This window comes from Notolabrus celidotus, chromosome 14 (assembly GCF_009762535.1).
Source record: "Notolabrus celidotus isolate fNotCel1 chromosome 14, fNotCel1.pri, whole genome shotgun sequence".
NCBI lineage: Eukaryota > Metazoa > Chordata > Actinopteri > Labriformes > Labridae > Notolabrus > Notolabrus celidotus.
This window is the reverse complement of record NC_048285.1, coordinates 8,428,973-8,456,419: the sequence shown is the minus strand read 5'-3', so window position 1 is coordinate 8,456,419 and position 27,447 is coordinate 8,428,973. Positions and strand designations below refer to the sequence as shown.

Genomic DNA, 27,447 nt, shown 5'->3' with positions numbered 1-27,447 from the left:
TTAAAGCAGGAAACAGACTAAAGTAAGATCAAGCTGAAAAGTCAGAGTATGTTCTGACCGTGTTCATTCTTTGTTCCTCTGATTAACTTTAGCTTTTGAATTCCTCTCACAGCAGACCGGAAGCTACCTTAATGGGCCTGTAAGCATCAGAGTGTTGGCTTTGTTTTGTAGATTAGAGGAGAGGCTTTGTGTTATCAGACTGTAGAAAATAGTGGATAGTCATATTTATGAAGCATCTCTCTAATATACAAAACAGGCTGGAGGGAGATATATGTTTTTTTATTTTTGGATGAAATAATACTTTCCTCTGGTTGTGTCTGTGTGGGTGTTGTGTTTGTGTGTGATGCTCTCTGCACAGTGTGATTGATTGACACAGATATGCTGCAGGCCTCTTCCTGAAAGGATCCTGTTTGTCCTCTGCTTAAACCCTTGATCTCTTCTCTTCAATCACTACAAATACACAGACTCAGTCTCCATATATACTTTTTCATTTTTTTATTTGATGGTAGTATTTTAAGTCATAAATCAGGCATAGATATTTGGAGACATCACTTTTAAAGAATATATTTAAAAAAATGTCAAACCAAAGGCTCATTCATACTTCTGTGTCGAATCAACGGCGTAGCCTACATCGGAGGTCTGTGTAGCTCCTGTACCTACGCAGAGGCATATGCACGTAGCTGACGTGCACCTCCTCCAAAATGTAACTATCCGTAGAATCGACATGGACCGCAAGCCCTGCTCGGCGGCTTTGTATTTCCGACATTTGCAGCACTTCCGGGATCCCCGCTCATCAGCCTCTCATCAGCCGCACATCGGCTGTGTATTTCATTTTGCTGCTCAAGGAAACTGGATAAGTCCTCAGTAAAGATAAACTTTGACATTTTTTCAACACACTAAAACCAACACGGACAATTTTATGTGGTTGTTTCAATCCTTACTGTAAGTGATCCACTCTTATTGTCCTATGATTGCTGCTTTTCTGAAATAAACATAATTTTTCAATACACTTTTGTGCATCATTTCATGAGACATGCTATTCCAACATACTTCTGAAACATTAATATGCAAATGAATTATCTGATCTGAAGTTGAATTTAGAATATTGACTGTCATTATTTTGGTTTGTCTGTTTTTATTCAACGATGTAATGAAATGCTCCATCATGTAATAATATAATATAAGTAAGAACTCAAACAAAAATGTAATGAATAATTCATTGATACTATGACAATGTTTCTTAGAGTATGTCCTTAAAAATTCAAGTAATTGTAAAACTTGAGGTTGTAAATAAATCCTGCAGTCTGGACATCAATTTTAAATCAGTACAACAAGGAGCTCTCAACCTCATGTTCATTTTGGGTTAATGAGTAAACAGCACTTTCACACTGATGTAAAGACAGGAAGACATTTAGAGTAACTGTGAGATAATAAAAACAGTCAGTGTGAAATGAAACAACAACAGAGGGTCAGAGGTTTTATCCCTCACTGAAGACAACCTACTTCCTGGTTTAATAAAAGCTAATGTGACCAAGTGAAGACTTCATAATACACCTATAAAGTTCAGTCCAGATGTGCTTCAGTTTGTTGTTGGAGCTGAATGTATGGAGTATAAACCCAGAGGTCTCTGGTTGGTTTGATAGTTCAGTGATTTCTGGCTGAGCTCATGCCCAAATATGACCGTGCCCTTTTTGTTGGGGATTTTAATCTTCATGTGTGTTGTCCCGATAAGCCGCTGGTAAAGGACTTCATAAGCCTCATTGACTCTTTTAACCTGGTGCAGTGTGTGTCTGGTCCCACACATGAACGTGGACACACCTTAGACCTCGTCCTCTCGCATGGTTTATCCGTGTCAAACGTGGAGATTTGTGACAATGTGTTTTCGGATCATATGCCTGTACTGTTTGATGTTGATTTCTCCTGTGCTGTCTCTGAATCTCGCGCCCCGGTTCAGAGACGGAGGATTATTAACCCTTTTACTGCTGGTCGGTTCTCTGTGGCTTTTGATCAGCTCTGTGCCTACCCTGTCTCTGGTAACACAGAGGAACTCAGCTCTTGGTTTGACTCATCCTGTCTGACCATACTGGACTCTGTGGCTCCATTAAAAGCTGTGAAACCCAGGGCTAAATCTGAGCCCTGGTTGAACGAGGACACTCGCGCAACCAGACGGGAATGTCGCAAGGCTGAGCGAAGGTGGAAGAAGGACAAGCTGCAGGTTTCATTCCAAATCTTACAGAACTGTTGGCGATGCTACCAGAACACTGTTAAAGAGGCTAGAAGGGAATATTTGTCAAACCTTATTGAGTCCAATCGTCATAATCTGCGTGTGTTATTTAAAACCATTGGCACTGTTCTTAATGCCCCACAGCCTGTCAACTTGGAGGCATCTCATGCATCATGCAATAGCTTCCTACACTTTTTTATTGATAAGGTGGCTGCTGCAAGGTCTCTCATCTCAGCTCCTGTTCTTGACCCCTCTGACCCTGTTCCCTGTTCTGCAGCTCTTGATAGGTTTGAGTCTGTGTCTCTGTCATTTTTAGAAGATCTGGTTGACCATCTTCAGCCTTCGGGTTCTCCCTGTGATGCTGTCTCTCCTCGCCTGTTTAAAGAGGTTTTCCCTAGTATAGGGCAGTCAGTCTTGGCCATCATCAATAGCAGTCTGTCCTCTGGTATTGTTCCCCTAAGTTTTAAACATGCAGTGGTGCAGCCCCTACTTAAGAAACCTGGCCTGGATCGCAGTGTGCTGGCCAACTATAGGCCCATCTCCAAGCTCCCTTTTATCTCAAAAATTTTAGAGAAAGTTATCCATGTCCAGCTGAAGTCATTCCTGGACGAGCATGAAGTCTTGGAAGTTTTTCAATCTGGTTTTAAAACACGCCATAGCACTGAGTCGGCTTTGTTAAGAGTTTGTAATGACATCCTCCTGGCAAATGACTCTGGTGACTATGTCATCCTTGTCCTTTTGGACCTAACTGCGGCTTTTGACACGGTGGACCACAGTATCCTAGTGGCTCGGCTAAGCCAACTAGTGGGCATCTGTGGTACCGCACTTGAATGGTTCAAATCATATTTGTCCAACAGGTCTATGAGTGTACGCATTGGAAACTCTGTTTCTGACTCAGCTCCGCTTCTGTATGGGGTTCCACAGGGGTCCATTTTAGGTCCACTGCTGTTCTCACTGTATCTACTGCCTCTGGGTTCCATCCTGAGAAAGCATGGCATCTCCTTCCACTGCTACGCTGATGACAGTCAAATATATGTGCCGCTGAAAAAGAAAAATGCCTTTTCCCTCTCACCACTTCTTGCGTGCCTTGAAGACATCAAAGCATGGATGGCTTTGAACTTTCTAAACTTCAATGAAAAAAAGACAGAAGTAATGGTGTTTGGTCCCAGTGGCCCTTGTGAACTCCCTCCGGTTGATCTGGGCCCTTTGGCCGTCTATTTTAAGTCGAAAGTCTCAAACTTGGGTTTTAAGCTTGACAGTGATTTTAAGATGGATCAGCAGATCAGCTCTATAGTAAAGTCCAGCTTTTTTCACATTAGGCAGCTGGCAAAGGTGAAGCCTTTCCTTGCACGACAGCACTTTGAAACAGTAATCCATGCCTTTGTCACATCCCGGCTGGATTACTGCAATGCACTTTATTTAGGAATCAGTCAGTCCTCCCTCGCACGTCTCCAGTTGGTCCAGAATGCAGCCGCTCGCCTTTTAGTTGGAGCACGTAAAAGGGAGCACATAACGCCCATTTTAGCCTCCCTCCACTGGTTGCCTGTGCATTTTAGAGTCCATTTTAAGATTATTTTATTTGTTTTTAAATCTTTAAATGGTCTCGCCCCGCCCTACCTCTCTGAGCTGATCCATCTCTATGCCCCTGCTCGGTGCCTCAGGTCAGCTGATCAGCTGCTCCTGGAGGTACCGAGGTCCAAGCGGAAGCTCAGGGGGGATAGGGCTTTTTCTGTCGCTGCTCCCAAACTGTGGAACGATCTTCCTTTAGCCGTCAGACAAGCCCCCTCACTGTCCACTTTTAAAAGTCGTCTTAAAACCCATTTTTATTCCCTGGCTTTCGACTCAGCATGAGACCCTGCTCTTGTTTCAGTGCCTTTTTATTTTTATTTTTATTTTTTAACTTTATTTTATCTTATTGTTCTTATTGATTTTATGATTTTATTGTTTGTTTTTATCCATTATGTTTCTGTACAGCACTTTGTGTCCGACTACTGTTGTTCTTAAAGTGCTTTATAAATAAAGTTGAGTTGAGTTGAGTTGAGTGATGAAGTAGTTGTTGCTGCTCTGCTCTCCTCTTGTCTGACTGGCCTGCTGTGAGGATCAGAGCTGATTTGTTCTGCTCCACAGATTCTTGTAATAATGTGTGAGCAGAGTCAGAGGCTTTAAGAGTTCTTGGTTATATGGATGTAAATGTGCTTTAGCTGGTTAACTTTCTAGTACAGTTCAAGGCTTTAAAGTTCCTGTTTGTCTTATTAAAGACTCTACTGCTCTGCTGGCTGTGAATGTAGATGAAGAGATTATTTTTATGTTAGTACTGCTTCAGTTTCAGTGTTTCATCTTCTCAGACTGATGCTGTCAAGAAGCTAAATGATGCTTGTTTTTCTTTCACTGGTCCATTGTGGTCCTCATACAGAGAAACGCTCTCACACAAACTACCCATTCACACCTTTTTCAAAATACATTCAGTACTGTCACGGCACACTGTCTCCCTATTGGCTGTCAGGTCAGGTGGTGGGGCTATCTCATTATAGCCAGTTGTTGATAAAAAAAAGTGATTGCCAAAGTAATTAGTGGAACCTTGAAGCAGGTGTGAGAGGTGTCAGTATGAGGAAATGCTTGGACCGACTGCCAAGTCTCCTTTTTTCTTTTTTGATTACCGAGTTTTGTTTCAAGTTATTGTCCGTGTGTTTCTGAAACAAATGAACTGTCACTTGTGTGGAAGCCAGAGAGGGGGAGAGCTGGCTGGGTGAAAAGAATCGGAGAGAAGCCAAGCAGGAAGTCAACAACAGGTGAGCCCATTTAGCTTCCCTTTAGCCTGGCAGCCAAATGCTTGACACCAAGGATTAATGCACGGCCAACAGAGCCCTGGAAGTCAGAGACAAGAGCTAGTATATATTTTCTCTGAGCTGTTTCCCATGATAATACATATGATTCCACAGCTAAATGGCTTTGAGAGTCAGAAGAGGTTGGGTTACAACTAAACTAGCCAGAGGTGCCTGTATTGGTCATATGATACTTTCTGCTTACTGAGAGCTTTTAAAACACCCACAGGGAATGCAATCTAGTTTGGTGACACACACACACACACACACACACACACACATACAGACGAACACACACACGCACACACACACACACACACACACACACACACACACATGGATAATTGTGAAGATCCCACAGAGAGTCTGACCTCAGGCTCTGTACTTCCAGCCTGGAAACCTGGTTTCAAAGAGCAGTGAAAGAGGGTCACTTAAACCTCAGCATTGTGCAGTGACCGTCAATCTGAACATAGAAGCAACACATGAATTAGGTTGTTTGTAGGTGTATTATGATGTAAAGAAAGCAGCTAAACCAACATAACCAGACCAAGAGGAGACAGAAAGTTATCAGAAGCAGCAGCTCTGAATAAAATGTCATATTCACCACATGAAACATATATTATAATATATTTCAAGTTAATTTTTGTCCCTGTGTAACATAATAAGCTGAGGATAATCTACTATGATCTTCCTATCATGGATTTTAGTTGACCTGACCTGACCTGAATTGAACTGTATGAATTAGTATTCCTGAATTGTCTCATTCTACCTCAAACTATTGAAGAAGCTTCAAATGCAGCAGAGAGGCTTGAATGTGTGGAGCCTGTGAAGCCACGAGGCCTCAGGGAAGATTTCCTGAAAACTTGTACATTCATGAGCCTACCTCTGTCTGACTGCTGTATTAAAGAAAGGTGTGATTTAGAGGTAATGGTTTAAAGGCAGAATATACTGAGAAAGTTAAATTAAGACAAGTTAAAGTGTGTCGTTAAAGACATATTTTAATCAATAAGCTCAAAAGCCCAAGGGCCTGATTACAATCACAGGGGTTGTTAAAAACTCATTAATTCATCTAAAACACTAAAAATATCATTTTAATCAAAAGAGATGACATCATCATTGAGCTCAGAGAAATGAATCCCTGAAAAGAAGTGAACGTTAAAAAGGTTTTGTTAAACTTGAGACCCAAGTCTCGTCTGCATTGAAGAGACACTTGAAAGCACTTCAAGTGTCTCATACTTCAGTTCATTGGAGAGCAAGGCGTGCTCATTACAAGGTTACTTCCAAAAGTGTTATTGGATGGCTGCATTCACTGTCCTTGTTCAGTGAAGTTTTTTATGATTTTTTATTCACACTCCCAGTGTTTCATATTTCTCACTTTCAGCAGGCTCGAGATGTGAGGCTGGTTAGTTAACATGACGATTCACGGAGTCCTGAGGTTTAAAGAATGTCACTTGTTAGAACAGCTCACATGAACATGCACTTAGAGGTGATAATAAACACAGTCACATCAGCTTATTAATGGAGCCCAAACAGAAGGGGGTTTCAGACAGTGAGTCACAGTTAAATCAGTATTCAGTTTTGTATTGTATTGAAACACTGGCTTCTGCATAGCTTTGAAATTGGTCATAGATTTAAAGACACAGTATGTGATTTGCCAGATGGCTGGAAATAAAAGTATGACATTTCCCTTATTCTTTGGAACTGCAGTAAAAAAAAAACATCTGCAGGGCTGCAGAAAAGATGCAACTTCATGGTTCTCCTTAAAGATCCATCCTGTAATTGTCAGCAGTGTCACCTGTTAGTGAAGGGGCTGGAAATCAGTCAATTTACTGTCTGACTGTTACTGTGTGATTTGCCTTCTAGTGATGTTACAGGCCTGCACCTCATCCCTCTAGGTTATTGCTCCAGCCTTGTTATATACTTTTTCTGCCTGGTGGTGGACCACAGTGTGGAATATAGATTCAATTTAAAAAAAGTAGTTGATGTTTATTTATTTGTCTCTTGGCTTCAGTTTTATGGATCATTTGTGAATTGGATAGCATGAAACATTTTTTCTTCTCTGCTGGCTGACCATGTTTACCATGGCATCATTACTTTAGAGAGACTCTATACCACTCACCACCGACGATGAGTTTATGCATAGGAAACCTGCGTCTGATAAAAATGTACTATGTTCTTCACATAATGCAGATGTCTCCAGTTGTAGTAAAGCTTTGTGGCTGAGCAGCTGTTTATTGTTACTTACAAAGGAAACAAAGTTGCATAAATTCACAAGAGAAGGATCATATCCTCATTTACATTTGTAAGTCAGGGGAAAAGAAGCTTAAGCTCTGCCAGTGGATATGACTTGAAAACTTAATTAGTGCTTAGTATTGTCCTCATGAATTCATCGTCTGTAGAAGATAGGATTAAAGTGAATGAAATGCTGGGGGCTTTGGTTTGGTGTCTGAATCTTATAACTTCATCACTCTGTTGTTTGAAGCTCATGTTACTGTGTCTCTTTGTTAAAGTTCAGAGGTCTCAATCACTGTTTGGTTTATTGCACATAACTGAGAGTTGTTGTCTGAATTATATAGATGGAACCCATGGGGCAGGGTTCCCCTACCCCGGAATTTGGCCCACCCAGGAGAAATCAGCATGTTTATTATCATTATGTATATATTTTTTCATTTGGTGAGCAGTTATGGCTGAGTGTGGAACAATGCCCTCTGTTCTGTTGCTGTTGTCCTATTTGTTTGATGTGTAGTGCTGTCCATGGTGCTGATGTGACTGTAATAATGTCCCAGTGTCTCTGACTTTGTCTTTTAGTTTACTGTACTGAGCGAGATGTCTTGAAGCATGCTCAACATGCAGTTCCTCTGGGTGTACAAACATCTCGTTCATGTCTGACACTCTGGATCAGTCGGTGAGATAGAACAGTGGAGTGTTGAATTTGTCTCTTGATGTATAATTAAATGTGTGATAAGTATTTATTTCCCAGTGTGTTCATAAATTCTGCATTACTGAGTGTTGAAGTGAGATTTTATGTTTGTTTTTCATTATTTAAGCTCATTTATATTCCTCGGTGGACTGGTCTGCCAGTTTTTGCTGCTGTTTTGCAAACTTGGCACATTTTGTACACAGATCTGCATAATTTATGTATTAAACTGAAACAATTTTCATGGTAGTCCTATCCTGGGAAAAGCACTGATTGTAGTGTCAGTGATTTGAATAATTTAAATAACTAAAGCTAGAACATAATAACCTGATAACATCAAGCAGTAACCACAGTGAGGTAGAAACAACAGCGTGATTCTGGTTGATCTCACAGACCGGTTATACTTAAAACAGGACGGTGTTAACTTTCAATAGCTCAGCTCGGTTTGAGTTCTGTTATAAAGTCAGTCTCAGTGATGTAGAGTTTATATACAACAGTATTTATTATGCACAACTTAAACACCATTTCAAACCCCTGCTGTTAGTTTCTCTAACATCTGTGACTCCAACATTCCTACACACATCAACACTTCAAGCTGCACTGAGACAACAGATGATACAGTTTGATTTGTCACAGTGCTGCTCAGAGATGATCATTTCATGGTTTAGCTTATCATGTATATCCATGTGGGTATGTTAATAGATTGTTCTTATTTGTTTGTATATCACAAACAGGATGCTGTTACATTCTATAGACAGTCACCTCTCACAGTGAAAATGTAAATCTAGTGGAATATAATGGTTTGCAGTCATGCCTTATTTAGCATCAGATCATTAAAATGTACATACAGTACAAACACCTACCAGAGCAAACATCATCTGATATTATTTACTGAGCTGAGGCACAGCTAACATCAGAGAAGCTGACTGACTTTAACACACACAGCTTTAAAAACTTTACATCATTAAATACTGAGGTTTATGTAACTCTATTCGCACTGCACAGTGTGACTGGGTGACAGTCAACATAAAGTTACCACAGCAAAGATCTAACCACATCTGAATGATGTTAGATTTTAAGGATCGATTCCTCAGCCATCACTCCCATGAACTATAAGAAAGTAATATAACTTGTGGATCGTATATTAATGTATCATGTATTATAAACTCATTTATGTTAGTAGAATGTGTAGAAGTTTTATATACTGTTTAAATGCTGTGTTATCTCTGTCTCTGTATGCAGCCAATAGAAACATTCTGATAAGATACTCTTCATGAGAAGGCCACAGATCAGTGACGAGATAATTGCTACCCTGATGAAACCAGGGGATTGTGGGTAATCAGATAAGCTCAATCAAAAAGCTTAAAAGGCTAACCACACAGTTTCATGCTGGATTGTATCTGTATTAATGACGATTATCTGACATTACGTTGTGTTTTGAATAACAATGTGTTTGGCAGCAATGATGAGGGACACAGAGACTTTTGTTTGAGTTGAGCACAAACACATTTACTCTGTCATTGAACCAAAGAGTAACATGTTTTTAATGAGTACTATGGTGGTGTGTGTTTGTGATGTTTCTGCTACTGCCCTTTGTTACCCGTCGTACTGTTCATGTTACCTTCATCAGACAGAAAACCTTATCTGACTATTATCTTATCTTATCTGCACTTAAATTATGTATTTCATTTTCCAGTCTAGCTTATACACATGCAGGAGGTACCTGAGCATTTCCATAATGTCAGGTTTCATTCAGGCCTCCCACTGAATCATCTCGGCCCTGACTGGCAGCTGAATGAATAATAACTCAGTCTATGAAACAGGATGCTGTAAGCACAGCTCTACCTCTCTGCTAGAGTTTAATACACAGAGGAAAGAGGACATGATAGACGGCTCCCAGTGACTCAACATCTCCTCTGAAGAAGGAGCTCAGAGGACAGACTGCTGTGACTGCAGAGAGGACTGACTGACAACTGAAATTTAGATCCTGCTGAGAGATGAGGACACAGACAGAACGTCCTCAAAGAGACTTCAACAGAAATATGAAAGTGACTGTAAAAAAAAAAGATGCCACAGGTTATGCTTTCCTTCACTTTTCGGTCACGAGAGTATCTCCAAGCCATATCTCTCTCATTTGGTATACCTTAGCATTAATTACTGTAGTCACTTTGGTTCATGTAGGACTGTATTTCTATTTTCTGGAAACAACTGTAAGCATCAGGTCAGTCATTTCCTCCGCTGTCTGTCATCGGCTTTCGAAATACCAGTCCAAAATTCTGATAGATTATGGTTTAATCCCTGCCTCTCTTATTCCTGAACATGTATGAGACCAAACATACATTCAGTCCCACTGGACACTCTGGGATTAGCTGATCTGAGCAGAAGACATTACAGATGCACTGGTTTAAACAGCCTTATTTATTGTCTTGTTTTTATGTACGCATCTCCTGACTTTCATCTTCTTTGTCCTTGCATTGTTTATACTTATAATGTCTGGCTGTGAGCCATGTCAGAGAAATCATTAAGAGTAAGTCAGTGCGACTAGACTCTGTGGACCACAGTGTGACAGAAGTATGTGGACCATGTAATGAAGAAATGTACACAAGTCAAAAATAAAGTGATGAATGTAATTTTCCTCTGATTCGGTTTAGTTTTGTATGCAGTGTGTTGATGCAAAAGTCATGTAGAGAGACCCAGAACTACAGTAGCAGAGTTCATGTGGGTGGGTTTTTATAATAATGAGTATCGGGTGATAAAGAGATGAAAATCAAATGTTTATGTTTACTGATAGTTCCTCCTGAAGGCTCTGTTGGATTACATGCAGTTAAGCTGGGTCAGATCCTTTTTTACTTCCTTTTTGCTGGGGATACAAGCTCATCACCAACAGTTTGATCCACTCTCTGAAATGTTGCTTGTTTATTATGCTAATCTTTCTTGAAATAGACTACCCCCCTCCTCTGTCAGGTCAAGGTTTGTGTAAACCCAAACCACCAGTGAGATTGAGAGAAAAGGAAAAGAAAGACAGAGAGTGAGAGGAGTGTGACTGAACAGACATAAAATTGTCTTGTGAGATCAGTCCTTCAGGGAAAAACATAAATGGGATCAGCAGCAGAGATGATGTTGTTCTTCCTCAGTGACACACTGAGTCAGCAGCTGCTTGACTTGCTAAAAGCCTATTTACAGACTGAATGCTGCCAAAAGTTCACAGGTTTTTGCACACATGCACATGACAAAAAAACATATAAACAACTGCAGAAGTAGAAATATGAGCTCCTCAACCTCCTTACGCGCTCAGACTCAGATTTAACCCAGAGTCATCGACCATTGATTGTTAAAGCGCTGAAAACTTGACAAACTTCAGCATTAACTGAGGCTTTTTGTAGTAATGAAGTGGACTCGTCAAAGAGTCACCAATCAGTCCAGGTCTATGTTTTCTTATATTATATATCTCAGTGCTCTGACTCTGTATCACACCTTTAGTATTCTTTATATCAGTGTGTAATGAGAATGAATGGAGGTGGGGGTATGTTTGAAAGCTCTCTTTATATCACACTGCTGACAGAGCTCTGATTATACTGGAGGGGATTTTAGACACCCAAGCAGTTGTTCACTGGAGATATTAAGGATGTTTATAGCAGTATCTGTGTCAGTGTGAAAGACCATGCTATCCTTACAGATGACATCACTCTGGCATTTTTTTGCTTTAAGACAGGATTCATTTTCCATACACACTCCTAAGTTTTTGTTAGATGTGTATTTTCTTATTCTCAGCATCTCTTTGTCACAGTGAGGTAAAGAGGCCTTCTGATGAGTGTTTGTCTCCTGGCTGCTGGTTGAGACAACACTGAAGTATATTTGCTATCAGTTCCGTCCATTATGAGCCCTCTTCACTAAAACCTCCAATGGGAACTTTTTAGAGGACACATATTTAAGTGGAACAAACTTATTTCTTATTCACTTTCAAAACCGGTGTGTGACTCATCACTCATATGAAATATAAATCAAGATAAACGAGGGGAGTCGTCTCAAAATTAGATCCTGAAATTTGAATGAGCAGCTTCAGGGTTTGAATCAGTCATCATGCTATGAGGGAACTGATGTATTTGAGCTGTTTCTGGAAGTTCTATTTTGTAGATTTTCATTTGTTGAAATGTGAAGCTCTCTTTAGGAAATAGTATTTTGTTATTTTCATTCATTCATTCATTCATTCATTCATTTATCAATCTTTGTTTCTGCAGACATGCTGTTTGGATCAAATATATACTTGGGATATATACTTCAGATAGGCTACTGTGATTTAATTGCACATGCTTGATTTAGCTGTGAGTGAACCAACAGAGTGTGAACACAGAGCTGAACCAGAACCAGCAGCAGAAATGTTTTCCTCAGCAGAGAGATACTATCAGGCTGAGGGCAGCTGAGGAGGAATCGAAGCTTTACAGAAGATAATGTTGGAGGAACAAGTTTAACGGTTCGTTTCACTGAACAGCCTTGTTATGAGAATAGATAGTCATTGGTATGTTTAGTGTTCAGTTAGTGGACTGCCAACATAAGATCTCTCTGCCCCACCAAAAATAATTCTCCAGTTCTGCCAGAGTCTCTTTGATATGAATCTACTTTGTAAAGAAAACGTATCACATACTGCTCCTGCTGGAGGTTGTTGGAATCCAGAGTTGTGCTCAAAAACGTTTGACATAAAGATATACAAAAAATGTCCCCAAGTAGGATTTTTGAGATTTGTCTCTTTTTGAGATTCACACATTTTGCACAGTAAAGATGTTTCCTGTGCACTGAGCCTCCTGTGAGAGTTTACAGTTGTGTTTTGTGTCCTCTGTGCTGTCTCTTCCTCTCACTAACAAGGTTGAAAACGTCTTTTTGTCTTTCACATGAACGCAGTGTATCATGATGCTCTCATCTTTTGTCATAGTCAATCCCTCCAGTTTTCTCATCTTTCACTTCAGCACAAAGTCATTCACTCTCTAACGTCAGCTCTCAACTTTTCTCCTAAAGAAGTGCAGTGTGTTTTTTTCTCACATCGTAACTTCTGTAAAAAAGGTAGTGTTTCTCTATAGAGCTTGACTTTCATTTTTCCAACACCAAACAATCTCATATAGCTCTTAATAATAGTTTGACATGCAATACTTACACATCACTGAACAACACACCGTCCCTCTAAGGATTGTCTGACCTCTCTGATCTGAGTGTGAGGATAACAGTATGACAGCAGATCTCTAGATTATAGTCATTTCTTCACTTGACAAGGGTAGAAAGTTACTTCAAAACATACTGTACTATTTCAACGACAAAACAGGTCTGGTACATGTCGACTTCAAAGTTTACCTGCTACAGTGAAGTAAGAAAACCCTGCACTTTGAAATAATGCCAACATGGGTGCTTTCTTGCTTTTTGTTGTCAACAGAGGAGAGACAGCAGGAGTCCCGACATGTCTAAATTATCTCTTTCACTGATAAGACCGTGAGATACACGTGAAATATCTGCTCTTTTCCAATAACTGGTATTATAGGTTATTATATTTTAAAGCCATAATTTGAACCATTAATTTCAGATTAAACATGTGTAAGGCTGGTTGAGTCGCTCTTTTATTGAGCTGTTTCCTGATTACAGTTATTTAAATAACTTCCAGCTCAGTGACTCAGTGGGGGGCCGGGACGGCCCACACACTAGACTGCAGCTGGGTTTTTTAGTTCCTTTGTTTGAGTCTGACAGAAAAAAAAAAACACTTTGTTGAATTTCTGTTTCAGACTAAGAGTTAATAGGACTTAATTTTGGGCAGAGTTGTGCCTGACTCATTTTAATATTGACAAGCAGGAAGAACATGCTAAGATCTGTACAGCAGCCTTCTAAATGACGTGGGAAGACTTGACTGAAGAACTAAATGAAGCCCGTTACTAGATGCACCTTTTACAAGAAAACAACAATATAGTAAAAATGTGAGAGAGATTTATGCTTTTTTTTTTATCTTTGTACACTTTCAACATAAATGTTTTCAAGGTAAAAGAAAACGATACTCTTTTTCTCACTTTCTTTTGGAAATATGTATTTTTGGTAAACTAACAGCAGTCAGAGTTGAATGTTTTCCCTGCAGTTCTGTGTTGTAAGTGGTTGACTGTAAAAAGACAGACTGTGTGAAATCACAGCAATAAAGTCACAGGTGTCAATAATCACACTCATTTTGGCTTGTTCATTTAGCTTCAACAGTTCATGGTTCTGTCGATGTGTATGTTAGCTCACTGTCAGTGCTTAAAGAGACACCACACAGGAACAGACACATCGTTAATGTTTTTAATTACACCTGGGATTTCCCTGCTATGAAAAGTGAAAACATCTCCTGTGTATTAAAAACATACTGAGAGCTAGAACAAAAGCTCAGAACAAGGACAAATTTACAACCAAAGGTTTAGGTGAGCATGAAACAAATTGGTATGTCTTATATTGATAACAGTTCTGATTACAGGTCACTTGTGAAGCACAGAGGAGTAATATAGAAATGAAGCAAAGACCCCCACTGCTCTGCGTTCCATTGGCTGTTGTGAACATCTCAATCCCATGAGTCTGTGTGTTCAATTTCTTCCTCTGTCTTTTACTTCAGCTTTCCACCAACCTTTTCGCTTCTCATTAAGAAAACAATATCCTCCCACTCTTCTTACAGTCTGTAAGTGCTCTTTATCTGCTGAGTATCACAGTCATCACAGCTCTCTCTTCACCTACTCTCTTCCTCTAGCAAGGCTGGCTGCTGATTTATCATCACTGATTTGTTTGATATAAATTTCATCAAAGTGTACCAAGAGGGGGAAAAAATATCAATGAAACGTAGTGAAACAAAAATCAAATCATCTTTTTAAACCACTACCACAGGTGGATGAGAATAAGAAAGAGTGGTTGTAAACCACAAAGTACAAATATAAAGTGTTTCTTATTTCATCAACATGAACACCCCTGTAACTTCAACATACTTGGCACATTCCTCTGGGCACACCTCCTCATTAGCCAATAGCAGCTTCTTCTCAGTATGAGCAGTCCTGGGCTGTTTCCGAAACGGCCTGCTACATACTACTTACTAATGTAGTAGGCAGTAGGTATTGCCTACTACATACTGCGTTTGAATTTAGTATGTAGTATGACTGTTCTGTCCGATCTGTCATGCAGCATGCTGAGCCAGACTTGGCTGGATTTCCGGTTTCGGAAAGCGGAAGTAAACAACGGCGAAGCCGATAAATAAAATGCTTATTTAGCATCCATTTATGATTTAAAAAGTTAGGAAGTGGTTTATATGTAATTTGATAACTTTCACAGCACCCAAAAACGGATTTCCTCCCGTCAAAAAATGAGGAAAAAGAAAAAGCAGAACGAGCGCTGTACATTATGGGAAACAGTACGCGAGGCAGACTGGTCCGATGCACACTGAGATATTTTCCCGAATCAGTAGACATCCGGGGAGTTTTGGCATACTGCAGATTTTGCTCTTGTTCACATACTACTTACTACATACTGAATTTTGGACATATCAGTACGTACTGCTAGTATAGTAGGCGATTTCGGAAACAGCCCTGGTTTAAACAGAGGAGCACAAACACACCAGAGCACAGACAGGTGACAAACCATCATAAACATGATTAACAATAAAAAAATACTGCTTTTTCTCAGATTAAAGTCTTTGTCTTCTTGGCTATCATGAACCACCCTCATTTGAACACTTGGAGCATTTATGTGAATGTGAGTGGGGATTTATTCTGCTCACTCTGAGACTCTCACCTGAGTGTGTTTCCCTCTCTGAGTCAGCAGAGTTAGAAGGTGTTTGGTTCTTGTTGGGTTTATGGGCTGCAGGTGTCTCTGTCAGAGAACAGGTAGAACAAGTGACTCTCCACACCTGTTCATGTTGACTCTTACTACAAAAAATCATTGATGTTTCCCTCCATTATGTTCCACATCATCATTGCATTAAAGTCCAATACTTCCAGAGATGAGTGCTTCTTTAGCTCTGAGCGATCAACAGACTGCCTTCCAGTGTCATCCAAAATAAAGTATGTTGTATAGTTATGTTGTTGATGATGTCACAGATAAAATATCTAAAATTCTTTCTCTTCTCATCTTTGTCTCTTCTAGGTAAGACGGCCAACTGGTTATGTGTGTCTGTGTTGTGTGTCAGTGCGTTCAATCATGTTGACTGGATAACAAAGTCGACCCCCTGCTGCTCGGTGATCTTCAGAGCTGACAGTAAGAAAACCTCTGATATTTTCAAAGTGTCAGTCATGATTGTTTCTGATCTGCTGCTGAGTAACTGATGTGTTAAATGAACAAAGAATGAGTTTAGTATTGTACTAGTTCCTCCATCAGTTTAAATCTCTGTCACCCTTCACTCTGCTGGATGAGGCAGAGAAGAGGAGATGTGTGTAGAAGTGTGTGCACAGTTGTGTGTGTTCTCATGACTGTTTTATAGTATGTCTGGGTACATACAGTATGTGTAAAATATATATTGTTCGGGGGGTTGCATGCTAACATACGTATATTGCAAAACTCAATCTTTGTTTTAATTCCATGTAGAACTTCATTTTTGAACATTAGTTCACGTGTCAAAGTTGGTGATGTAGTTTCGGAGCTGTGATAGTCTATGATAAAGTCTCTCAAACAGTCTGCTCTGAGGGTCAGATTGAGGACCTGTTGAATGCAGAATGTGTTTCATTTAATTTGACCTGATGAGAACTTGACTCTCTGTTGTTTTCTGTTCTTCAGTGAAACAGTCAGTTCTGACTGATGCTCAGGAGCCAGACACAGATCTATGGCAAAAATTAGTGGCACTTTGTTAAATATAATATGTCTGAAAACTCTATTTTGGTGCCAAACTGTGCCATGGTCGTCAGAGAACGTTTTTGTTCCTGCAGGTTATGTACCTGTATGTTTTTCCGTGCTGCACAGAAGTATGAGAAATTATAAGAAAAACATCCTAGTTTGGGAGGATGAATGTTGTATGTTTCTTTTTCAGAAGGCCTCTAACACATGGTGTGTGTGGGAGTCCTCAATGTGTTAAGAGTTGCAAACTGAGCATTTAGCCCTCTCCTGCAGAAACTCATTAACTCCATTATGTCCGTTTTCTGGCTCGCTTTGTAGAGCAAGCTTTAAATTACAATATAACCTGTTTCTTAATTTAATTTATTCATTTGTAACTCGGGTGATGAATACACACAGTTCGCTTTTAAAGCTACAGTGATCATAAACTGTGCTCTTCAGAGCAAGTAATCATTTAAGTCTCTTTATGTCATCTGACTATCAAAACTAAAAGTAATTAATTTAATTTTCTTTGACTTCTGCCTTTCATCCTCTCCTCAAAACTAAACCCACCTACCACTCCTCCTTCTAAACAACATTCCACTGAATACGTTTGCATTTTTCTTTTTGCCTTTAACCAATATTGACTTTTAAAAAAAGAAAAAAATGCAACACAACAGATGTGATAGATGAGACAGAACTGCAGCAGGTCTGAAAGTAATGAAGCTCTGAAACACTGATCTGTCACTGGAGAGAGAGGAGTCTCTCTATCCCTCTCTATCTCTCTGTTCTAGTTTCTTGATATAACCTTGATAATCAGTAGTAGTTGTTTATATGCTAATTCACACATGCACTTTCAGTGAAAAGGAAGGAAATATTGGCTCTCTGACTCTGTGTGGGTTTTTGAGTGTGTGTTGAAGTTGAACTTGATAAGAATGTAAGTTATTCTGATCTCTAGCTGACTCTGTGGAGTTTGTAAAGTCTGTGATGTGTCAGTAACACAGACTTGTCATGTCAGCAGAAATAAAGCTGATGTCTTTCTATTGGACAATATCGTGTGTCAGATTCAGTTTCCAGTGCAGTGTGGACTGGCACATACGCTCTCCACTTGTTGACTGAAGTGATTCAGTTACTCTGACTCTGAAGAACAAACATGGTGATAGAAGGAGGCAGCAGATGAAGCGTCAACAGATGAATATCAATGTTCAGATGGTGAAGTTTTTGCAGCTCTTTTCACTGACATGCACAGAAACATAAAGTAAACAGCTCTCTGTGTGTTCTCTCTCCTTGCTGAAGAACGCTCTCTGTGACTGATCTCTGACCCTCTGTGTGAAACAGAACTCAAACAGAGACACTAATTCACTTTATTGTTGCTTTGTTGACAAGTATGAGTCCACTACCACTACCACCAACGACAACATCCCTCTACACGATCCAACAAACTGGTCAAATGTGTCGCTCTGCTGAGACATCACTGGAAAGCAATTTGATTTCATGGCTCTCCAGATCACAAGGTTACAGACACAGAGCAAGTGTTTGTGTCCACTCAGCTTTGAACAAGTGTGTGTCAGCCTCCCTGTGTGTGTGTCTGAAAGTGTTTGAGTGCTGTTTCTGCTGCGACACAATTCACTTTGTGCTTTACAAGATAGAAGAGAGGTCAAATGAGTGTGTCGGCTGGCTGCTGGGAGAAATGATTGTTCTCTGAGGTGAAGAACTTTATTTAAGTGGATCTTAGTGGCATTGATCGAACGATGAGTGATTCAGTGTTTATTTCAATAAGAGTAGTGTGATTTCTTCTTTCATAGAGACTTAAAGAGCTCTTCTCAGCCAGGCTTAAGACATTTGGCAGAAATGATTCACCTCTAACCATAAACTGATCCACTGAGTCTAACAGACTAAACCTGCTGTTTGTTCTGTTCACTTTAAGACCTATGGTGATGGAGTGATTGAGGCCATAGCACAGAGCTAAACTCATCCTACACCTTTAAATCCAGAGTTCATGGAAAAAATATATCTACCTGCTCTATCTACAATGAATGCTTTTCTTCTGTGCTCTATATTAAGCCTGGTTATTGTGTGTGAATATGCATGCTGTTCAGAATTCATCATGCAAGCTTGTGTAGTGTCAGCATTTGACGATAACAACTACCTGATAGAAAACCTGAACCAGAGTAGCTCCACTGTCCACTTTGCACATGATGTACTTTGTTCTGTGTAAATATCTCATTCATAATAAAACATCCGGACCTCTGTTGAGAAATCAAACCTCACAGAAAGATCTCACACTATGTGAAGATTTGACCTCACAGGTTCATTGTGACATGACATGAAGAATTACAGTCTACAAAGTTCTCAACACTCCGAGGCCGACTCTGAATGACTCTGACAGTGATTTTATTTTTCTTTCATCAATACAACCCTCATCATGACACAAGTCAGACCACATACCTCTATTTGATATGACTTTTCCTTTTGATGTAACATAATTGAAAGTGTATGAAACCCTTTACTAAAATAGTAATTTATTGTTTCATTATAAAGATGAAATGATAATATATTCAGACTACTGAAGACCCCCCAGTGTCCCCTCAGGAGCTCTTGGAGGTCCACGGTCACCACATGAAACTCTTGGTTAATTGTATTCTGTAGATTTCTAGAACACATTGTTTTAAATAAGCAACACGTTTTAAATCTGCACAGCTCATCCATTTATAACATGAAGAGAAAATCTGTAACTCATGAGCCAAAGGTTTTCGTGCTGACAGCTGAGTCTTGGAGTTCACTGTGCGCTGTAAATTAACTATGAATGAGGACACCCAGGGGTGAGGAGCTTTGAACCTTGTGTTCAGTGGAAGAGTTGAGTGGGCTGGAGCGTACACACTGAATATCAATTTTTGTCTCAGAGATGATCGTAATAAAGTTTTTTATCTGTCTTTTATTCCCTGAAAGAAAAAAAGTGAAATTATTACGAGTTATAAAAAAGAGAGACCATAGATTTTGGGTTGCAATGACTCTAAGGCTAGCTTTCTACTTCTGATGTTGTTAAACTTGATTTGTGAAAAGTAAATTTGACATGTAGTCTCTTTTCAACACATGAAGCTGACAACAACATAATAGTCTTTGCAAACAGTTGTCTGTTGGACATTTATCTGATGCAATGATTACAAAGAGCTAATCAGTAACATATATGTTAATGTTCCTGCAGACTGCTCTCTCCCTGTCTAACACGTCACATGTCTTTATGCTGTTACATTGAGCGACAGGTGAATTCAGTTAGCAGTGTTAGAGATCAGTGATGATGAATGAATGTGTGGTCCAATGCAGCACTCATTAGCATTAAATAGTTACATTTCTCTAATTGTGAAAAAGACTTAATTTCTCATCACATGTATTTAATGATTCCCCTGAACCTTTGTGTTCTTTCTGCTTTATGTTGCTGCTGGCACATTAAAATGAACACAGCACTCTCTCCTCTGAGTCTGACATACAAATGAGCTGTGAGGAACCAGAGGAATATAAATGAACTTACCTCAAACAGAAGACCTGTACCAGAAGGTTAATTTGTTAAAGGCTTAAAGAGGGAAACTAAAGGACAACAAATGATCATAAACACAGGGTAAATGTTGGATATGTTAGCGGTTGTAATGTTGTTCGTTTCCTATTGTCAGCAGATTAAGTCATAGAATTTCAATATCTTAATCTAGGTGAGCATGTATGTGTGTCTCTGCAAAAGCACTGCTCTGGTGTACTATCACATGAATTGGGTACTCTGATAATGAGCTGCTTCAGTTTTCAGTGTCACTGGAGGAGAATTTAAGACTGAAGATAGAACTAGATTTAAAGTTTGACAGTTTGAGCTTTGGATCCACAGCTTTGGTCAAACCAGGACACCCTCACATCCCCCATGTGTAAATCTGGACCCCCTCTTACTCATGAGTTATTAGCTCCCTGTCACCTGAGTCCAGTGTTGTAGTCGAGTCACCAAATCCGAGTCCGAGTGGAGGTCCTGAGTCCTCTGTGTTCAAGTCCGAATCGAGTCCAAGTCACCAGAGAAAAATCCGGGTCCGAGTCGAGTCCTCTTTACTTGAGTCCGAGTCCAGTCGAGGCACCACCGGTAATATTATATATTACAAGGAGGGCAGACATATGAATCAAACGATTGACTGTTTAGACTGGCTGTGTGGGACCTTTTGGATGTGTAGGAACACATTTCTTTCATTAACATTAGTGTTGGAACTATTTCCATTATTTTTTGTCATAAATATTAATAGTCTAATATATTCATAATCATTTTACTTTATGTCATTTATTTGTTGTTGTTTATATTAAGGGCAATGTCATGTGCATTATTATTATTTTATTTTAGTAAGCATTTTGATAGTTTGATGGTTTTCACCTGGATGGACAGGTAAGATAGGGGCGGACACAGGGAGAGGTGAATGTTTAGTTTTTTTTTTTTACCAGAAGACGTTAGAGCACGAGGACTCTACAGACTGTTTGGTGACAAACTATCTTGTTTAATATGACATCAGAGAATCTACAGTTTTACCTGACATTTAAAATGTGTCTGATCCTGTACGATCCGCTCTCCCCCGTGCGCCGTGGCCGGTTTGATTTTCAGTTTTGATTTAGTGAATTGACAAGGTCTAACTGACACTGGAGTGAGATTCTAATGAAATCCGGCCGGTGTGTCTGGAGATTAGTTTATGAATGAAGCCACAGCGCTGTGTGCCGTGCGTAAATGTGCGCCGCGCTTCTGCTGATGAGGGGACGCGCTCAGAGATTCTGCTGCACTGGGATCACTGCCGTGTGTCCAATAAACTCAGCCTTAACAATAAGAATCAGAATCTAACTAACCAAACAACTTAATCACTACGGTTTAGTACTTTAGCGCTTATATTACCGTTATACTAACAATGTAAAGTGATGAACGGTCTAAATAACTTTAGCATCTCTCTCACTTTTCGGATCATCCTGGACAGATGTCTGTTAATGTTTGAGCTTGTTTCTTTCCTTTCATTGATGGGTCTCTTAAATATCCAACATGTTGCTCTGCTCTCGCTGCATTTACTGTGAAATCTTTGAAAGAAAAATGCTCAGCTGGTAGCGTCTTTTAATCCTGGCAGACGTCACTTGAACGCGCAGGCAGACAAACGCTCGTGCCAGCCCTCGCTCTGAACGGAATACATTTTATGAAACATACAAATCTAAAATGAACATTAAAACAGTCTGTATCAATATATACGCCCGGGTCCTCCTCTCTATCATCCGGGTCCTTTTGCAGTCAATGCTCGAGTCCGAGATCAAATCCGAGTCATCAGTGCTCGAGTCCAAGTCAAGTCACGAGTCCTGCAAAACATGACTCGAGTCCGAGTCCTGGACTCGAGTACTACAACACTACCGACTCATCTTTATATCAGGGCTTAATGCCATCATGCAAATATAATACAAACAACGATACTTGTCTACAATATGTCAAAATATTAGCACTCATTATCGTTTCGTTGTCTGTGCCCATCATGCCTGGCTCAGCTTCGTTCCGTGTTTTGTTGATTTCTGGGATTCTTGTCTGGTTGTATTTTTCATCCTCTGCTCACTCTCAAAAAACAAACATAAAGTTTGTTATTATTTTCACTCTGTTCAGAGAAGAATTCACTACAAGCTGCAGTTTGTGGTGGTGGTGTTATGTTACACTGCAGGGGACAGTGAATGTAACACTCACCTACTTCATCACATAGGTTCATAATTGTGTCTGATGACACCAAGAGATTGAGATAATCAGTTATGAATAGTCATCTAGTCATCTATATCAGCAGGATTAAGAGGGTAATATTCTAGATGCATGCTGTGATCTGACTCTACGTTCACAATTAACTCATGCGATGTGTCGTGAATAACTGATAGAGCATGGAGGGATGCAGCTGAGACACACATGGTTTTGTTTCAACACTGCACAGTTGTTTTCATGTGTGTGAGTGGAATGTCTCTGTCAGGTCACACATTAAACTGGACCTGTTATACTAATTCCTTTAAAGGAATTCAGAGACATGGAGGATGTGTGTTATACAAACAATGTAAGGTTATGTCATAAATACAATGCTACACAGCAGACCAATCACAAGGCTTGTGGTCCGAGTGTTTTGACGCATAGTTGTATTGTTCACCTGAACAATAAACTGGGCTGGTCAGAGAACTGCAACGCACTTGTACAAGAAGAGACAAAGCAGACTCTTTCTGCTCAGGAGACTCAGGTCTTTGGTGTGAAGGGGGCTCTTCTGAAGTCCTTCTTTGATTCTGGTGGCATCAGCCATATTCTTTGGAGTGGTCTCAGGGGGAAGCAGCATCTCTGCTGCTGACAGGAAGAAGCCTGACAGACTGGTGAAGAAGGCCAGCTATGTCCTGGGCTGCCCCTCTGGACCCTGTGGAGGTGGTGGCTGACAGGAGGATGATAGCAAAGCTATATTCTCTGATGGACAACACGTCACACCCCCTCCAGGAGACCATAACAACACTAGGTAGCTTGTTCAGTGACAGACTTCTTATATATATATATATATGCTTCACAGTAGGCAATGGTGTTCTTGGGACGCAACTCAGCATTCTTCTTCCTCCAAAACGACGAGTTGAGTTTTTACCAAAAAAGTCCTATTTTGGTTTCATCTAACTTTTTAATAATTGATACTTTATAGGCTCCTGTTTGCTTTATATATTATTTTTTTTGCACTGTCACTTTGCTACTCTGACACTTGAATTTCCCTGTTTTGGGACGAGTAAGGACGTATCTTATCTCTTATCTTATCTTATCTTATATTATCTTATCTTATTCCTAAGGAGGTGCAGATGTATACAATGCTTCGGTCCCCCTTTGTTTGTGGGTACTTGTCCAGATAGTTTACTGAAACAACTCCAGTTTTCTGATGTCGTGAAATACAAATCCATTCACAACATGTGAAATACTGTGAAACTCTAACCCCTCAGCCTGCTGTGTCCTTGTTACTTTATAATTATCACATCACTAACTGAGGCCTCTCCTGACAAAGGGCGGCCAAAACTCAACACAGTCAGCATGACTCTCATCATCCTTTAGTAAAGTCTGTCCCACCTGTGGTACACGCATTCAGTTGTGCGTGTGGTTTGTTGTTGTTAATGGATCTAATTCATGTTTTATTCAGTGTGAAGAATTACAGTATAGTTAAGTGCTAAACACAGAGTATTATTCCAGTCTCCCAGGCCAGGAGATGAGGAGGAACAAACAATGGAAACTTGCAGCTTCATAAAAGCTGCTGAAAAGCATTGCTGAAAGTTTTAAGACAATTTGTTGTTCTGCATTTTTACTTCACACATGAGGTTGAAGTCTTTCTGCAGACTTATAAGACAGGAATACTGTTGACTTTTTTTGCCTCATAATGTTTCTCTCTGATGCACTATGCAGATACTAAATCTAACACTAAGCATCTTTATCTCCCAAGAACTGGAAGAGAAAAAAAGGGCTAAAGATGTGGAGCCTGAACGTACCGGGAAAGGAAGACATTGATTCACTTCCTCTCCTCAGTGCTGCTAAACTGTACAGGCTGGTAAAATCAGTCCAGCTGTTCATTTGCAATAAATTAGAGCTGTAGTCGAGCTGTCTGTGTCAGTTAGTCTACAGAGCCAGAGAAACTCAGGAAATGAAGAGAGGCTGGACTGTTCAGGAGAAATAAGAGTCCTGGGAGAGTTCAGCTGTTTGTTCAAGATGCTTTAACTCTGCTAGTAGTGTATAATAAGTTCAAAGGTCATTCTGGAGGGCAGTGACCCCTCACATGAGAGACTCATGAAACCACTGCAGCTGGAGAAAGAAGCTCCCTGGAGAGATCATTACTGTAGCTGTGAGACGTGACAGCTGTTTGCCTTGATTAATATAGAGTTCTGTAAGGTCAGAATGTATCCATGTAGTGTTCACATAGAGCATATATCTTATGATGTGTCTGTGTATGCATGGATGTTTTTAAACAATATTTGCTGCAGGGACAGTATTTACATTATCTCTGAGCTGTAAGCTTCTTCCTTTTGTTTGATATAAACAGCCTGTTGAAGCACCCATGGATCCATACAGAACCTTCCATCTTTACACTCTTAAGCTCACTTTTTTTGATAAGACCCAAGTTTATTTTCTGAATCCATAAGTAAGGCAGATAAGATTGTATTCTCCTCAGCCTCTGCATTTTTTTCAACACAGTACTGTTTCTATTTAAATGTAAATGGGATGTGTCTGAGGTGAGGATTAGTTACAGAAAGGTCCTGTAACTCTTTGGAAACATGAGTCAGAAAGATACATTTTTCCGTTTTTTCCTGTTATTGCAGACCAAAGTTCAAAGTTGTATATCTTTCAGTTTCTCTCTTAGTCTCTCTTTTGTTCTGACTCACTGATTGTCTCTAATTTCTTAAGTGAGAAGGACAGAGCCCATCACTGGTCACTGATATGTGACATCTGGGGAAACCAATTTCCCAGAGCAGCAGATAAGAAATTCAGCTTCTTTCAGAAACACTGAGGAAAGGGAAAGACAAACATTTAATTTATACTTTCCTCTGAAAGCACACTGCGACCAGGAGAAACAGGAAGACAGACAAATCTCTCCAGGATTTCAAGAAAGTGTCTTTATCTGTAAAACTTATTTACACTCCTGTTTATCTCAAATCATTAATAATTAATGTGGACACTTCTTAGCTTTGTCCTCCATTTCTCGATGTATCTTTTCCTCAGTGACAAAGCAGTAGAATGATTGATCAGGTCTCCTCTCCTCTGTAGATTCCAGCTCCATATACACTAAGCTGTAGGTAAAGCTCATTGGACTCAGCACAGCCTCTGTTGAATGAACTGTGGAGGCTTCAGTTCATCTGAAAGCAGCAGATTAACTGAAGAAGTAATTCATGTCATTCATTGCTGTCAGCGGGGAACTGATCTTTTCAATTTTCCACAACCTCTGTCACTGAACACTATGATAAGCTGCTGTCTGTGTATGTCTGCTCATTTCTATAGAAGGAATTACAGCTTCCTGTCACTTCCTGTATGCTCTTCTCCTTCAGTTCTGTAATCCACATATCCTTCGTTTTCTAACAAACAGTGTGCCTGTGATATGACTGAATATTTCTATCCCCTTCTCTCTGTTTTGTGTGCTTATATCACATGCCTTTATTTATTTTATGGCCTCCATACTGTATACATTATATCAATGTAGTTCTCCAATATAATGTCTGTGTGTGTGTTGTGGTTGTGTGTGGGCGTGTGCACGTATGCGTGTAAACCATTGTTTAGTAAACAACAGTCTGTGAACCATCTGCTGCCTCTTAGTGTTGGCTCCTTCTCTGACAGCAGAAGGTCACAGTCATCCATGAAAAGTAAAGGTGCAAACTGAGCTCAGGAGGAAAGTGAAATCTGCTTTGTTTGTGTGTGTGGGTAGAAAATGAGGGCTGAGAGGTTTGTGAGATGTCTTTGCACAAAACACACCACGGACAAATGATACAAACTTTTTTTTTCCTACTATGTTGGTTAGTAATTGTACACAATGTTAATACGACCAACATTGTATTTAACTGATTTCAAGCCAAATGTGATGAACTCAGATAACAGCTTCACAGCCCACTCCGCCAAGAAACATGGCCTCAGATGTAAAGAAAATATGCAAGAGGAGACAAGAGAGGATTTAGTCAGTGTTTTTCTGAACATGATTTTTGTGTAATTAACATTTTGCAATCACCTTTTCTACACTCTATCTTTTGCTTCAATCAAAACAAGAAAACATTTCTGTTTTCAGATACTCATAGGCAGCGTACCTTGTTAGTCACAGAAACTTGTTTATCTCTCCAACCTTCTTATCAACTAGAGCAGAAACAAACAAAAAGGATGATATGAAGAGGAAAAACAGTGTATAACTTATCAAATGGAAGTACAAAAACAAGAAAAAAGCCCTATTCCATTTTTCAATAAATTGATTCTGCAGTCAGTGTCTGTTTGGACAAACTCTGACACTGTTTTGAAGGTGTGTAGAGTAAGAGAAAAGTGGATACTGTTTCTGATTATTGTCTTCCATATAACACTGATGAGAGCTGTAGCACTCTGATCACATCAAACTTGTTACAGAATCTTCTACTGCCATTTTTTTTTCTCCTCACATCCTGTAGACGTTTGACAGACAAGAGAGGCTGCACAAAATGCATTCTTGTCTGACAACTTGGAGTTTTTCTGGAGATCAATATTGTCCTGAGGGCAGCAGAGCTCCATGTTGCCTCTGAGAAAGAGTGACATTATCTTATTGTTGGTCCAACACTGAAACACAAAGAGGCAGCCAGTCAGGTAATGATAAAACTCTGTTTGTTCAGTCTGTAAAACTATTTTGATCCGTTAGGTCCTTCTCCATCCTGGGTGATGATTTTGTTGTTGTAGCTTTGCTCTCTTTGGAAATGAGCTTTTTACTGTAGCATCCTGAGTTCTTCTCACAGCACAACTCAGGAGATCCCTTAAGTAGGTTTGGTTCTGAAATATTTACCAACAATGTTGCTCAGATAATTATTTTTGTTATGGACACCAAATGTTCATATTCATACAAAAACCCTGAGGCCGAAACTCTTGGGCAGGATGGACTCATTGGAGAGCTGGCATGTGTTTTCTCAGAGCCTGAAACAGTATTACACAGAAAGGATCTGTTCTATCGGAGTGTAGTGTG

At 39.8% G+C, this 27,447-nt stretch overlaps 1 protein-coding gene and 1 long non-coding RNA gene across 4 annotated transcripts in view; both read left to right on the top strand.

Annotated features, from left to right (window-relative positions):
* Positions 1 to 16,192, top strand: part of LOC117825494 — a 70,501-nt gene extending 54,309 nt beyond the window's left edge. The window contains exon 3 of the long non-coding RNA XR_004633855.1: positions 16,088 to 16,192. This is a non-coding gene — a long non-coding RNA (uncharacterized LOC117825494). The remainder of the gene's footprint in view (positions 1 to 16,087) is intronic.
* Positions 1 to 27,447, top strand: part of lsamp (limbic system associated membrane protein) — an 899,933-nt gene that overhangs the window by 303,087 nt on the left and 569,399 nt on the right. The window contains exon 1 of one of the 3 annotated variants that reach the window (XM_034701359.1): positions 4,826 to 5,013. The exons of the other annotated variants lie outside the window; for them this stretch is intronic. The gene's annotated coding sequence lies outside the window, so the exon portion shown is untranslated. Of the gene's footprint in view, positions 1 to 4,825; positions 5,014 to 27,447 lie in introns of those variants that run through there. 3 annotated transcript variants of the gene reach the window in all.